Source organism: Pongo pygmaeus, chromosome 10 (genome assembly GCF_028885625.2).
Source record: "Pongo pygmaeus isolate AG05252 chromosome 10, NHGRI_mPonPyg2-v2.0_pri, whole genome shotgun sequence".
Lineage (NCBI taxonomy): Eukaryota > Metazoa > Chordata > Mammalia > Primates > Hominidae > Pongo > Pongo pygmaeus.
Window position 1 is genome coordinate 95,850,089 of NC_072383.2, and position 17,031 is coordinate 95,867,119.

Genomic DNA, 17,031 nt, shown 5'->3' on the forward strand with positions numbered 1-17,031 from the left:
TATGTTCTGTGAATTATAAATTGTGTTGTGTCATCTAGGTAGTTAGGATTTTTGTTGTTTGCTCCTGTAGTAAATCTCTCTCTTTTCCTTTTTCTCTCCCTTTCTCTTACAACATTAAAAGCCAGTTGAATGATTTCCTTATCTAAGGAGAACAGCTGTTTCCTGGAGGTTGAATCTAGTCTTTCGTTTCTAAATCAATGTCTGTCAGAGGGAGACAGAGATATGTGTATGACTTACAGGATTTGTCTTCATAATGATGAATGCTTAGTTAGAACATTGATTATAAAAATAGAATCTAGACTTTGAAAAGCAATTTAAAGCTCCGGTATCAGTCTGTTACAATCATTAAAAGCTAATAAGTGTATTTCTTTGGTTTCTTTTAATCTTTCTACAGTCTAACAACAGTGTTAATGTGGAAAAGATTACATTTAGTGTATGACAAACATTTTGTTTATTAGTCCCCAACTACTTAGCTTATTATTTAAATGCAGTCTATGGTAAGTCTTCTTCTCAACTAACAAACGTGGAAAATAATCCAGACTCAGGCAGAATCGAAAGAATATTTATGTGTTCTATACTTGAAGATACGTTAAGTGTGATTAAAGTTTTAAATTGTTACAGGAACATTTGTTTTCCAAAGAGATCAAAGTTGGGCTTTGTGCACACATCTTACCGCAGTTGCAGTTTATAATTATTTATCAAATGTCTGACAAGGCTAATGAGCTTTGTCTACATTTTCCAGCCCTCTTGCTAGAATTACAGTTTATTTTTTCCACTTTTGAAGGCTACAAATATGCATAAAATCACAACTGGCAGAATTTTCTCAAATTGGGGGAGTTTGTCATACAGCAAATAGCTTCACAAAACACCTGAAGTTTAAGTTTGAAGTATCTAAAATTCAAAAATCTCCTGTAATTATAGTTTGAATTTTCAAAGAAGCATAAGTTTTTAGATCTGGGAGGTTGTTATAGAGATTATCTCATCCAATCCCTATTTATTTTGTCAAAAGAAAATATTGCAGAAAAAAATTCAACTGGGAAATTACTCCTAATAGAGCATTGACTTACAAACTGGAGGTACTAATGAAGGAGGGCCTCTCACTATATAGTCATATAGATGTTATATACCCAAATGTCTAACCCCAAGAAACTTGGGGTTCTGTGATTGGAAAGTCTAAGAGTGTGTCAGTCAGTTTCAGGGTTAGTTTGATTTGGCTGTTCATTCATGTCATAAAGGTCTTTCTTTCTTTTCCATCCTTCTATATTGTTAGCTTCTTCTTAAGGCTTATTTCTCTTATGGTGGCAGGATGCATTGGCAGTATTAGGCTTTATATTTATGTATCATGTCTGATCAGAAGAGAAAATCCTGGCCCTCTCAGAAGGATAGATCACCTTCTTCCCCAGAAGCTTCCAGAAAACTGTCTCCCATGCTTCATTTGGACCAATACCTCTGGCTGGAATCACTGCATAAGTTGAATTCCTCAAGCATGAGTTTATTTGACAAGTAGGCAGGGAGATGGGTTACACCATAAGCTTAACAATGGGTTCAGTGACTATAAACCACTGCTCAATGAAATAAAAGAGGATACAAACAAATGGAAGAACATTCCATGCTCATGGGTAGGAAGAATCAATATCGTGAAAATGGCCATACTGCCCAAGGTAATTTATAGATTCAATGCCATCCCCATCAAGCTACCAATGACTTTCTTCACAGAATTGGAAAAAACTACTTTAAAGTTCATATGGAACCAAAAAAGAGCCCGCATTGCCAAGTCAATCCTAAGCCAAAAGAACAAAGCTGGAGGCATCATGCTACCTGACTTCAAACTATACTACAAGGCTACAGTAACCAAAACAGCATGGTACTGGTACTAAAACAGAGATATAGAACAATGGAACAGAACAGAGCCCTCAGAAATAATGCCGCATATCTACAACTATCTGATCTTTGACAAACCTGAGAAAAACAAGCAATGGGGAAAGGATTCCCTATTTAATAAATGGTGCTGGGAAAACTGGCTAGCCATATGTAGAAAGCTGAAACTGGATCCCTTCCTTACACCTTATACAAAAATTAATTCAAGATGGATTAAAGACTTAAATGTTAGACCTAAAACCATAAAAACCCTGGAAGAAAACATAGGCATCACCATTCAGGACATAGAAGAAAACATAGGCATTACCATTCAGGACATAGGCATGGGCAAGGACTTCATGTCTAAAACACCAAAAGCAATGGCAACAAAAGCCAAAATTGACAAATGGGATCTAATTAAACTAAAGAGCTTCTGCACAGCAAAAGAAACTACCATCAGAGTGAACAGGCAACCTACAAAACGGGAGAAAATTTTTGCAACCTACTCATCTGACAAAGGGCTAATATCCAGAATCTACAAAGAACTCAAACAAATTTACAAGAAAAAAACAACCCCATCAACAAGTGGGTGAAGGATATGAACAGACACTTCTCAAAAGAAGACATTTATGCAACCAAAAGACACATGAAAAAATGCTCACCATCACCGGCCATCAGAGAAATGCAAATCAAAACCACAATGAGATACCATCTCACACCAGTTAGAATGGCAATCATTAAAAAGTCAGGAAACAACAGGTGCTGGAGAAGATGTGGAGAAATAGGAACACTTTTACACTGTTGGTGGGACTGTAAACTAGTTCAACCATTGTGGAAGTCAGTGTGGCGATTCCTCAGGGATCTAGAACTAGAAATACCATTTGACCCAGCCATCCCATTACTGGGTATATACCCAAAGGACTATAAATCATGCTGCTATAAAGACACATGCACACGTATGTTTATTGCGGCACTATTCACAATAGCAAAGACTTGGAACCAACCCAAATGTCCAACAATGATAGACTGGATTAAGAAAATGTGGCACATATACACCATAGAATACTATGCAGTCATAAAAAATGATGAGTTCATGTCCTTTGTTAGGGACATGGGTGAAATTGAAAATCATCGTTCTCAGTAAACTATCGCAAGGACAAAAAACCAAACACCGCATATTCTCACTCATAGGTTGGAATTGAACAATGAGAACACATGGACACAGGAAGGGGAACATCACACTCTGGGGACTGTTGTGGGGTGGGGGGAGGGGGGAGGGATAGCATTTGTAGATATACCTAATGCTAAATGATGAGTTAATGGGTGCAGCACACCAGCATGGCACATGTATACATATGTAACTAACCTGCAGATTGTGCACATGTACCCTAAAACTTAAAGTATAATAATAATAAAAACAAAACAAACAAAACAAAAAACATGGGTTCAGTGGTGCGTCCATGTCCTAGGGATCTGTGAAAGTTTAAACTTAAGAGTGATGACTTAGGATATCTGGCACAAGAAATTTCTAAGCAGCAAAGCACTCAAGTTGTGGTCTGGCTGCTTCTAACAACCTCTGCTCTGGTTAGTAAACCATCAGGGCCTGTGCTGGGGTTGGAGGAAGAACTCCAACTCTAACTCCACCCTCTCCCCACTCACTCTCAACACTGTGCCATAGTTACAAGGTAAACCACTGCAACTTCCAGGGCTATCTATACACCTCCAACTTTTAATGACCATAAAAATAATTCATGCTCATTGTAGAAAATTTGAAAAATGTCTTCAAGAGTAATTTTTGCCAGGTACAGTGGCTCATGCCTGTAATCCTGCAATCCCAGCATTTTGGGAGGCCGAGGTGGGTGGATCACTTGAAGTCAGGAGTTCGAGACCAGCCTGGCCAACATGGTGAAACCCTGTCTCAACTAAAAATACAAAAATTAGCTGAGTGTGGTGGCGTATGCCTGTAATCCCAGCAATTCAGAGGCTGAGGCACGAGAATCGCTTGAGCTTGGGAGGCAGATTGCAGTGAGCCAAGATTGCGCCTCGGCACTCAAGCCTGGGTGATACAGTGAGACTTTATCTCAAAAAGAAAAAAAAAGGTAATTTTTAAAATCACTCATAATCTCACTTTCTGAAATTATGACTAGCCAAAGTCAACTAACCATGAACATTTGGGGTATCTTCTTTTAATCAAAGGTACAATATTGAGATTTCACTATGTCTATGTCTTTCACTCTATCTACCTATTTATTTTTCTATCTTCAGTTTTATATCCTATTTTACTTTTGAACCTATATTAGAAGTCTCTCTCTGTAACAGTTAGAACCTTGATATTTCAAAGAACATTGAGGGGTGGAGTTACCAAGGAAACAATAAACAGTTATAGGCAATGCCTTGTTTCTCACCACGTTCTCTAAACCTTTTCAGTTTGTCTTTTAGCACTGTTGAACTGAAAAGGTCATTGAGACTTTACTTCATGTCTAAAGGTTCTAAAAATTCCCCAGGGTTCCAAGACTTGCTGTGGACTAGAACTGCAATCAGTAGAGGTATAGAAACTGTCAGTTGCTGGAGGAGGATCCATTCGGAATAAGGCAGATAAACGCACTAAGAGACTGCTAAGAACTGATTTGACATGAAGACACTGAATTTTAGGTTAGTCTTGACCGCTACGCAATGTGTGAGTTGATAAACTATTGCAAATGCTCTGTGCCTTCATTTTCTTATTTCTCAAGTGGGGTAAGAATTCTTTTTTACCTTATCAGAATGAAATAATTTAAAATGTAATAATAAAAGTCATAATTATGCTTTCCTAATATATGTCTCAATGTCAATCTCATTACTTCACTGTAATATTTCATATTATTTTATTGTTTTACAAAGTGTTGGTATTGGTGGAGCAGATATTATTAGTCCCATGCAATAGATGAGGAAATTGAGTATAAACACATATAATTAATATTAGAATTGCCTTGCTTACCTGAGGTATCAACACCAGTAAAAGGATTTGGCATTAAGGATGATGATAATGATGTTCACAATCACAGTGACAATAGCTAACAGTCAAGAGAGGTTAAGTTACTAAGAATTAAATTACCATGAATACATTTCTAACATTTATTTCTAAAATCTGGGCTTGAACATTAAATTTTCTGTCATCTAGTTGAGCTGGTAAAAACTATTTAAAAATAAATTAATGTGTTTTTTCTGATATTTAAAAAATAACACATTCAGTAAAGACAATTTAGAAAACACAGGAAATCAAAAGGAAAAAGAAAAATATCACTCTAATTGGTTTTCTAATGTAGGAGACCATTGGTAACTAGCTCTTTGAGGTTTTTTCTTATGTTCATTTATGTTTATCTGCTGGTAGTATCTTCAAATATTTATCTTGAAACTAAAAAAGAAATCTTAGAGAAACTTGAAAGTAACTTTATAATACAATAATTAATAACATTTATTAAGTGCTAACTCTGGCAGCACTGTCTTAAGTGCTTTAAAGATATTAAATAATGGCTGGGCATGGTGGCTCATGATTGTAATCCCAGAATTTTGGGAGGCCGAGGCAGGTGGATCACTTGAGGACAGGAGTTCAAGACCAGCCTGGGCAACAGGCTGAATCCCTGTCTCTACTAAAAATACAAAAATTAGCCGGGTGTGGTGGTGCATGGCTGTAGTTCCAGCTACTTGGGAGGCTGAGGCACGAGAATCACTTGAACCTGGGAGGAGGAAGTTGCAGTTAGCTGAAATCGCACCACTGCACTCTAGCCTGGATGACAGAGTGAGATTCTGTCTCAAAAAAAAAAAAAAAAATAAAGATATTAAATAATATACTACTTACAATTACTGCTAGCAACTTTGAATAAGTCCTAATATTATCCCCCTTTCACAAATGAGAAAACCAACACATGGAAAGATTAAGTCATTTGGCCAAAGTCACACATCTTTGAATGTAGGCTATCTGACACCAGAGCTGTCTGATTCCAGAGGTCCTTAACCTCTATTCTGTGCTGCTACCTGCAGTGCACCAGAACTTCCAGGTCATGCCCTGGATTCTGAGGACTTTGGACACTGATCTACATTCTGAAAAGATTCAGGAGACCATTGGTTTTGCTTGTGGTGCTTCCTGGGGAATGTGGAACAAGCTTACAGTCTCTGAGTGGTGCAGCCGGAAAATCATTTGTAAAGAGGGCAGAAATCCCCAAACCCTAACTACTCCTTTGTTATAGAGAGCTTGTGGAGTTCCATATACAACTGATCTACCAGTTTCTGTCCAGGGAGTGGTCAAGATTGTGGAAGGCAAGAATACTTTTTAGGAACTTCTTTTTGTTGAATGCACTAATCAGGCTCTTTTATGAACATGACATTGCTTTTAGTTATTTTTTTTTTCTTTCTGAATGGCTTCAATGACAAAAGATCTTTTTATTGCATATTACTGTGGCAAAAGTCAAGTTTGGCCAGGGACAGTAGCTCATGCCTGTAATCCCAGCAATTTGGGAGTCCAAAGCAGAGGATCACTTAAGCCTGGAAGTTCAAGACCAGCCTGGGCAAGATGGCAAGACCCTGTCTCTACAAAATAATTTTAAAATTAACCCAGCATACTGGCTTTTGTCTGTAGTCCTAGCTACTTGAGAGGCTGAGGCAGGAGGATTGCTTGAGCCCAGGAGCTAGAGGCTGCAGTAAGCTATGATGGCACCACTGCATCCCAGCCTGGGCAACAAAGTGAGACCCTGTGTGTAAAAAAAAAAAAAAAAAAAAGCAATTTTAAAAAAATGCTTGTATTATTTGTATTCACCAAATTTGAAATAGTAAGCACATATTATTTTTTGTAATCAGAAAACAAAATCTAGGGCTCTAGCCCTTGGGAGGAGGTATAGCAGATACTAAGCTATTTATTTTTATATTCAGATACTTATCCTTTGTCATTTACTATCTTATAGCCTTGGATAAGTTTCTCTACATATCTGTGTTATTGGCTCCACATTTATAAAATGGGGATGAAAACTTTACATACATTAAAATAAGAATATGAGAATTCTATGAATGACACATTAACAATTGTACTGTCACAAAGTAAACATGTTGCTAAAGTGTCTACAAAAATGTGCATCATATATGAACAAAGATGTCTTTAGAAGCATTGAAAAATGCTTAAGAGTGAAAAACTGGGAACAACCAAAACACCCATCCATAGATGCATGACTAAGTAAATATTTAGTGCATTACATTATGGAATATTAGTTCATTACAATATGAAATATTGTGCATTCATTAACATCAATCTGATGTATCTAAATTCTACCATTAGATTGTAAGTTCAATGAAGGCAAAGCTATTGCTCACAATTTTATCCTCAGGGCATAGGAGTGACCCATAGACAGGAATTCCAGTGATTATTAATTAAAAGAAATAATAGACCTTTATGAATTAACAGAAATATATCTATTATATATTAAGTGAAAAAAAAGTGTTACAGAACTTTTCTCTCCCTTCTACACTTGCCTTTTCCTATCCTTGAGGGTTAAGCTTCTCTAGAGCACTTTCTGAGCCCTTTAGCTAGTGTGTGGGCCCACACAATATTCTCTGTTTCATCTTTGTGTTTATTTCCTTCCTTGGGCAGATCACAATTCATAATTGTTTTATTTGTATGTTAATCTGAAATTATTTTTCTCTATTTCCTTTCTTCACTAAATTATAAGGTACCTAAAGGCAGGAATCGTGTCTGTTCTGTCCACTATTATAACCCCAGAACCACATACATAGTAGGTACTCCACAAACATTTGCTGAGTGAAAGACTATGAAATTGATATGGATATGGGAGGATTCACAATAGACTATTAACGATTCCTTTTAATGAAGGCAGAAACTACAGAAGCTGGGTAAAGGAAGCTCTTATTTTTTTTACTCTGTTCTTCTGAATTGTTAATTTTTTAAAACAGTAAGTCTGAATCACATTTATCACTAAACTATCTCACTAAGCCATAACATTCAGACTTGACTAGGAAGTAATGAATATTCATTAATTTATTTTCAGAATGATCTTTTCCCTCAGTGGAGTCTCCGTGAGGGACAGAAACTATAAGAAATTTTCTCACCATTACCCTCCAATTATGTAGGAAGGAACTTTCAGGTTTGTGAGAAAGGGGGAAAGTTTCGCTAGTGGACCCACTCTTTATTTAGGATTTCTGTTTCCTTTAAGCATGTTATTTGATTATATGCATTTCTCTAATGAGTTTATTTAAAATGCATTTTCTAAGAGCCTCTCAAGGTGTGTTGAAGTGTGGCCACAGGTGTTTTGGAAGATTTCTTACCTATTAATGGTGATGAGTGGAGACATAATGTATGAGAGAGACAGACAGTCTTAGGAAATTAATACATAGCAATGTAGGCTTAAAGAGAGTAATTTTCATTCTTGTCAGATAAACAGGTGCTGAAATTGGGGATAGGACAAAAACATATCCTAGAGATGTGACAATACTTCCAAAATGATGAAAAGAGGTTGCCCCAAACTGCAGCAACCAAAAAGACCACCTGGAGATATTTTAATGACTCGGATTTGAGGCTAATCTTATATATGCTACTGAAACCATTTTTTCTCCATGAACATCTGGTTTTCCTTCTGTGGGGGAATCCTGAAATTGCCATAGGGTGATAATGACTTGACTGGCAAAATGGTGACCTCAGATATGCTGATGAGTTCAGCCTCAAAAACCTGAATTCCCAGTAGGTGCCTGAGGAGATGTACTAAATCTACAAATCCCCCTTCTCCTACACACACACACACACACACATGCACACACGCACACGCACGCATACACAATGACATCATATCACTGTGGCAACACGAAACAAATGCTGCACTCCCTCTAAACCAGGGTTTTCAACCTTGTCATTATTAACATTTTGGGCCATAAATTCTTGGATGTGGGAGGGTGTCTTGTGTATTTCAGCTTTGTTTAGATATTTTTGCCCCTTTAGTTACTGGTTTTTCTCATATGCGATGTTGTTGTCCAACAATATGTTCTCTCTCTCTCTCTCTCTCAATGATATCTCAATGGTATCAAGGTATTGTAGAAAGAATGAGGATTTTGGAGTCCAATAATCTTAAATTCAAATCCTGGTTTCAATAATTCTAGGGGACCCTCCCACAACAGCATTCTTGGTCTCTATCCACCAGATGCCAGTATCCCCACAGCACCCGATCCTGCAATTGTGACAACCAAAAATGTTTCCAGACATTGCCAAGTGTCTGTTGGAGGGCAATAATTACCCCTACTTGAGACTCATTTCTCTAAATTGCATTTTTCTCATAATGAGAGCAACTATGAGTATTACACCTTTTGTTTGTCTGGCACTTCTTAGTGTACAAAGCTCTAAGAATATGTTTCAGAAAATCAATTCTTTGGTCACCAGGGAAAACAGTATGAAAAAGTGGATGACCGTGTCTTACAGTGATCTTCCACAGGCTCTTATCAGAAGAAATTGTTGGCCAGCGGGAAGCTGATGAATGGAACTTTCTCTTGGTTTTAGTTCCTTTGATGCCACCTGCAGTTTAGAATCCTGGGGCAATATTTTGTTCACTTCTTTTTCTTTTTAGAAAATGTCAGAAGAAATACTGGCTGTAAAGAATAAGTCCTAACTTAAATTATTAATTATATTTCATTAGCTTATCTCTTATGTTCCTATTCTTCAGGGGCTTGGGGAAAGCATGAAGGAAACGTCAATGAATTTCACCCTTTTTCTCATATACAAAAGTCTTTGGTCACATTATATAAGAGAAACCCCAAAAGATGGCTTCAACCATTCTAAAAGATTATTTAAATGCATTCAGCAGTTAGAGTGCTGCTGGGCATATGAAATAACCCTTAGGTCTTTAACACTGTGTAACTATTCTATCTTATGGTTTTACCAACTTCGTTCAGGGATTTTTCCCTTCTTAGTTATTGATCTCTTCTCATATGTGATGTTGTTAACCAATAATACACTCGCTCTCACGAGCGGGCTCTCTCTCTCTCTTTTTCTCAAGGTGTTGCCAGAAGAATGAGAGCTTTGGAGCCAGATAATTCTAAATTCAAATCCTGGTTTCAACAATTCTAGCTTTGTAACACTGGGCAAGATTTCTAACTTGTCAATATTTTGCTATTCTAGAGTTTACAGGGCAGGAGAATAATGGCTACTATATCTATCAAGGCTCTTCAGTTAAAGGTATTATAACATATAACCTTACTCAAGATGGCATAAGGGAAAAAAGTTGTTAGCTACTATGAGCTGAAAAATCCATGAGTAGAACTGTCTACCTCTAGGTATGGTTTGATCCAGGGCTTCAATGTTGTCACAGAGATCCCTTTCTTAGTTGTGCTTTCAATGATTGAGTGTATCCTCAGTTCCCATTAGTGACCACTGTCTACTTCAGACTTTCATACAATATCTGACCAGTATAAAAGAGAGTCATTTTCAACATATGAACCAAAAGTGGTGGGCTTAAATGTTGTTGTCATTGATTGGTTTGTGTCTGAATCAGTAACTGTGGTAAGGGGGTTGGAATGCACTAATTGGTTACACTTGCATCATGCGCACCATCACTCACACTCAGCATGAAAAAGATGGGAAGGCTGGTTCCTCCAAGTAAAAATCAAAGATATACCATGGAAGGGGAATGGACACTGAGCAGAGAAATGAAATGAAATAGCAAAATAACCAAAAACTCTTAAGTCCACTAAAGCTAACTTGAAGTACTGTTTCAGGGATTTTAAACTCATAAATCCACTAAAGCTATCTCAAATACTGAAATATATATTAAATTATATAACATACAAATATCTTCTGGAGTCATTTTCTCCAATTCCAGAAATTAGAAAAGACAAGATGTTATTTTACTCAATTTAATATATTTTTGTATGTTTGTGTGTGTGTGTATATGTGTGTGAGTTTAATTGATATTAAACTATCTCTCCCTATAAAGTTTTGTTTGGTCATGTGAATTATTTTTATTTTTGAAGAAGATGTCATTGAAATAGTCTCATACTTAACATTCAAAAGAAACAAAAGGTTGTATTATAAAGAGTCTCCCTCCTGTCTCTACTCCTCACCCCCTTACTTGTCCTGCCCAAAGGCATCAAGTCTTAGCTGTTCCTTATACAGAGTTCTAGGAATAATTTATGCCTATACAAATAGGTGTTTATTTTCCCTCCCTCTCTTCCTCTTCACTACCCTTCTCCTCTTTCTGCTCCTCTCCTCCATCTCATTTTTCTACACAAAATGGTAGCATGTTTTACATATTCTACTGTATCATACATTTTTTTGCTTAGAAATATATCTTAGAAATTCACCCATAACTATATATAAAGAGCATTGTCACACTTTTGCATACTACATCATTAATTTATCCATTCATTCATTTGCCCTACATATATATAGTAGGTGTTTATTATACACCAGGCCATCAGTGAACAGAACAGAAAGCAAAATGAACAAAAATATCTAACCTTATGAAATTTACATTCCAATGGGAGCAGACAATGAAAAATAAATAAATAAGAACATTATACAGAATGATTGAAGGTTATTGGTGCAATGGAGAAAAAGCAAGCAACCAAGAGGGATATGATGTGAAAGTTCAAATGTTAAAAAGATCTGAAAGACCTCGCTAACATGACATTTGAAAAAAAGGTGAAAGCAAAGAGGCCATATATTTTTTCATATCTTTTTAGTTTATTAAGAGTATCTCTTGAAAATGGATATTGAATTTTATCATACACTTATTTCAACATGTTTGGCAATGATTGTGATTTCCCTTCTTTTTTTTTCCGAGACGAAGTCTTGTTCTGTCACCCAGGCTGGAGTGCAGTGGCGCCATCTCGACTCACTGCAACCTCCACCTCCTGGTTGCAAGGGGTTCTCCTGTCTCAGCCTCCCGAGTAGCTGGGATTACAGGCACCCGCCACCACGGCTGGCTAATTTTTTTTTTTAATGCATTTTTAGTAGAGATGGGGTTTCACCATGTTGGCCAAGCTGGTCTTGAACTCCTGACCTCGTGATCTGCTTGCCTCAGCCTCCCAAAGCACTGGGATTACAGGCATGAGCCACCGCACCTGGCCTCCCTTCTTAAGTCTTACTAAAATCGTGAATTACAGTAATAGATTTCCAAAAAAAAACCAAGCTTGCATTTTTAAATTAAACTCCACTTGGTCATGGTATGTTGTTTTTAACATGCCTCCTGGTTCTCTATAATAATATTATATATATGGGACTTATTTATATTTATAAATCTGATTGGTTTATAGTTTTGTTTCTTTTTTGGATTTCTGCATCCATGTTTTCATTACTACATTAAAAGAAGTGGAAGCTTCTTTCCTTTTCTATGGTTGGAAACAGTTTGAAATAACATGAGAATTAGCTGTTCTCTAAAGGTTTGTTAGAACTCTCCCTGTGAAACCAACTGAGCCATGGGCTTTTTTTGGAGGTGGTGGGGAAATGAAGCTATTTAACAAATTAATTTAAACAAGAGCAAGTTGTTCTTTCATAACAATTGGTGAGTTTAGATTTTTTTTCTCTCTTCTGAAGTCAGCTTTAATACGTTACATTTTCCTAGAAAATTATCTATCTCAACCAAATTTTCAAATTAATTTGAGAAGTTGTTGATCAAAGACATCTGATATGGTTACTTAAAGTTGCTTATCTGTGATTATTTGTTATTTTCTATGTTTGTGTCCCCCATCCTTTCTTGACTATATTAATAACAGTTTAATTATTGTATGTGGATGTGTTGTTACTTTTAAAAAATATCTTTTGGATTTGAGTTCTGTACATTCTATATTCTAATTTATTAACTTTTGCTTTAAATATTTACTTATTTTCTGATTTCATATGTTTATGTCATTGATCTGCTTTTAATTTTAGGAGTTGGATACTCAGTTCATTGAATTTCTTCTTGTTTAGTAATATAGGTAAGTATGACTTCACTGATGATTGCCGCTTTAACTGAATCACATAAGTTCTTATATGTAGGGTTTTGACTACTAGTTTTTTTTTTTGTTTTTTTTTTTTTGACAGGGTCTTGCTTTGTCAGCTATGATAGAGTGCAGAGGTGCTATCTAGGCTCACTGCAACCTCCGCCTCCTGGGGTCAAGTGATTCTCCTGCCTCAGCCTCCCAAATAGCTGGGATTACAGGCATATGTCACCACTCCCGGCTAATTTTTGTATTTTTTTTTTTTTTTTTTTTAGAAATGGGGTTTCACCACGTTGGCCAGGCTGGTCTCAAACTTCTGACCTTAAGTGATCCACCCACCTTGACCTCCCAAAGTGCTGGGATTACAGGCATGAGCCACTGCGCCCAGCCTTTATTGCTAGTTTTTAGATATTCTGCAATTTTGATTTATGAATAACCCCTTTGACATAATAGCTGTTTGACAGAGAGCTTGTCAATTTTCAGTAGCTGGTGATTTTTGTTTTCTGGTTTAATTTTACTGCATTATTATCAGGTAATGTGTTCAGTACTACTTTTACTGTTTGGAATGTTCTCCTTTTATGTTTTCTTTGTGGCCTAAAATATTTCTCTTTTTGTGTATGTGTGACCATTACTTGGCTATCTGAAAATAGAGACTTCCTATGTATCCATTAGAGCCATCATATTATGTTTAGGCCTGCTATATCCATATATATATTTATATATACACATATATATTATATATACATATTATATATGTGTATGTAATATATATGTGTATATACATATACATAATATATATGTGTATATAATATATATATGTGTATATACATATACATAATATACACACACACACATATATATATAATTTGAGGGGTACATTTGATATGTTATAGACTAAAGCAAGTTCCATACAACTAATGTGGCTCTGTCTATTTTTTAATTGTGTTACTTGTGTTTTTGACTCAGGAATACTGGTATAATATTTATAGATATTGAGAACTTCTTTGTGGATTGTACCCTTTAGTACTATGAATTCCTTTATTTTTTTTTTAGTTTATATTTTGTGTTGAACTAACCTTTGTCTGAGATTAAGATCACCATCTCAGATTTCTTTTTGTTTGGACTTGCTTGCTATGTATTTGCCCATCTTTTCATTCTCAACCATTCTTAATCTCTTTACTTTATGTATCTTTCACATAGCCCCCAATGAAATTTTCTCTGTAATACTACTGACAAATATTTTTCTTTTAATCGATGAGATTAGGCCATTTGCATTTAATGGTATGACAGATATGTTTGGTCTTAGGTTTGTTACTTTATATTTGAATTCTGTCTTTATTATTTTTAAATACTCTTACCATGCAGCTTGTCTTTATGATTTTATGTGTATATATGTTTCTCCTGATATATTTGAAAGTTGATACATTTTTTGCACGTGCTTATCATTATAACAACTTTTCACAATTTCCTCCATTTCTTTTGGCATTATCTATTCATTCCTTACTATGAGTAATAATGAAATGTTTTAATTTTTCTCCTCCCTCCCTTCTTTCTTCTTTCTTACTACCCCGTTTTAGATGAGTATCTTATTTTCTAATCTTACCTTTGTAACATTAAACAAACTTTTATGCCTTTTCCATAATTTGCCAGTTTAAATGGATTTTCTTTGACCTCCATCTATTAAATATAAGAAAATCAGTATACTTAAATGTTTCATCTTCTATCCAAGTGTTTGTTATAATATGTCTGCTTTCTCATGTTAATATCATTATATTCTCTTCTGTCATACAATCTTCCTCCTTGTTTTAATTTTAATCCTACAGTTAAACAGATTCAATGTTCACTGGTAGTCTTTTGCCATGGTTTTATGATTTTATGTGTGTATGTGTTTCACTTATTTCTTTTTAAGTTTCATTCTATTATTTCTTAGTTGGCTTAAGTATATTTTCTAGTATATTCTTCATGAATTGTTTGTATAAAATATTCTCTGCATTCTTTAATGTTTAAAACTTGATTTTCTTTGTACTCAAAGGGCATTTTTGACTAGTTTTAGATTAGAGGGGTGACACTGTCGATCGTTTAGGATTTTATAGGTTCCTATTTAGTTCCTATTTTTTTTTTCTAAAATAAAGGCTGAAATATAAATTTTAAGGCAAAAACTGATTTTATTTAATCTTTATTGAAAATAATAATCAATAATGTATTGATCATTAAAAATTGGTTGAAAGAAAAATGACCAGAATAAACTATTAGGTAAATGAAAACATTTCTGTTAACTCACATCATGAGAGATGTGGTTATTTCTGATAAAGCCTAAAAAGCATTATTGAAATACCTTTAAATAAGTGTTTGGGTTAAACTATTAAACCATAAATACTTCTGATTCTAATATGGTGGTGTAAAGTTAGAATTTTCTTTTTTATCCTGTTGGAAATCTTCTCCTCTTCCAAGGAATTAGGCAAATGTAAATAAGAAATTTAAGCTCTATTTCTGATTAAAGTAGGAGACAGCTGAGGCCCTAAATCAGCTGAGCTCAGGTGTGTTCAGGGTGGTATGGCCATAGACTGAAACCCTGAATCAGAAAACAGATGGCATGACTGCCAATAGTGGTGCAGATCATGTGGAGGTACATAGAGGAGGAAGAATAACTCAAAAAGTAATTAAATTATTTGTCCACAAACATAATGTAAAACCCTAAATACTGGGTCTATCACTACAGCAGAGATATGCACCAGCTAGAAACAGGAGTTTTCCTGGAATTGATTTGGTTCTGAAAACCAAAAGAGTTCCGGCCAAAGGAGAAAAACACAGAAAAGCCAAATTGTACAGGAAGCAGCCTGTGGCAGTGTGGAGAAGAGCTTGCATCATGAACCACTTCACTCTCGGCTCCCTCTTATTAGCTGGGAGGTGTCTAAAGGCCAAAGTCCCACACAATCCACTGGGTCAAAAAGAAAATTCCTACTCAACTAAAACATAGTCATGGGTCATCTCCATACACAGACCGCCTCCTGCAAATAGTGAGTTCAGAAAAAGAAAATTTTCTACTTCAAGATGAACTATCAACATGGAACAGATAAAGATATGAGACGGGCGGATCACGAGGTCAAGAGATCGAGACCATCCTGGCCAACGTGATGAAACCTTGTCTCTACTAAAAATACAAAAATTAGCCGGGCATGGTGGCGGGTGCCTGTAGTCCCAGCTACTTGGGAGGCTAAGGCAGGAGAATCGCTTGAACCTGGGAGGCAGAGGTTGCCGTGAGCCAAGATCATGCCACTGCACTCCAGCCTGGCAACAGAGTGACACTCCGTCTCAAAATAAATAAACAAATAAACATGAAAATGAATCACAAATATTAATATAATGGTAGATGAAGAATACTCAACAGAAATTTATTCTGAAGTTTCAATTGGGTGGGTGAAAACTTAAAAATATATTTAACTGTAAATTAAATAATAATAATGATATGTTAATTGCCTCTAAGATGCAAGAACACAACCTAGAATACAGAACTTCAGAGAAGAGATGGTTAAAAACAGTAGCAGGTGAAACATGAGCACCTAGAGATCTAGGGGAAAAGTGAAAAAAAAACAAAAAACAAAAAACTGGAGATGAAGGTGAATGAGGAGTATACAGAGTACAGGCATTGCTGAAAACACAGTAAGAGATGCGAAGACCAGGAATGAGAAAACTGAGCAAATCGGCCCGGCACAGTGGCTCATGCCTGTTACCCAGCACTTTGGGAGGCCAAAGTGGGTGGATCACCTGAGGTCAGGAGTTCAAGACCAGCCTGAACAACATGGGTGAAACCGCGTCTCTACTAAAAATACAAAATCAGCTGGGCGTGGTGGCACATGCCTGTTATCCCAACTACTTGGGAGGTTGAGCAGGAGAATTGCTTGATGGAAGAAGAGGAAGATGTTGCAGTGAGCTGAGATCGCGCCATTGCACCCCAGCCTGGGGAACAAGAGCCAAAGTCCATCTCAAAAAGAAAAAAAGGAAAACTGAGCAAATCAAATTAAAGGGAATAAAGAAAGAAAGGAAGAGAATAACGGATGAGGGGAGAGAGAGAGGGGATAAAAAGGAAGGAGGAAGGATAGAAAAAAAACTGAGGTGGCTGGTGCAGTGCAGTACAGTGGCTCACGCCTGTAATCCTAGCACTTTGGAAGGCCAAGGCAGGAGGATCACTTGAGGCCAGGAGTTTGAGATCAGCCTGGCCCATCTCTA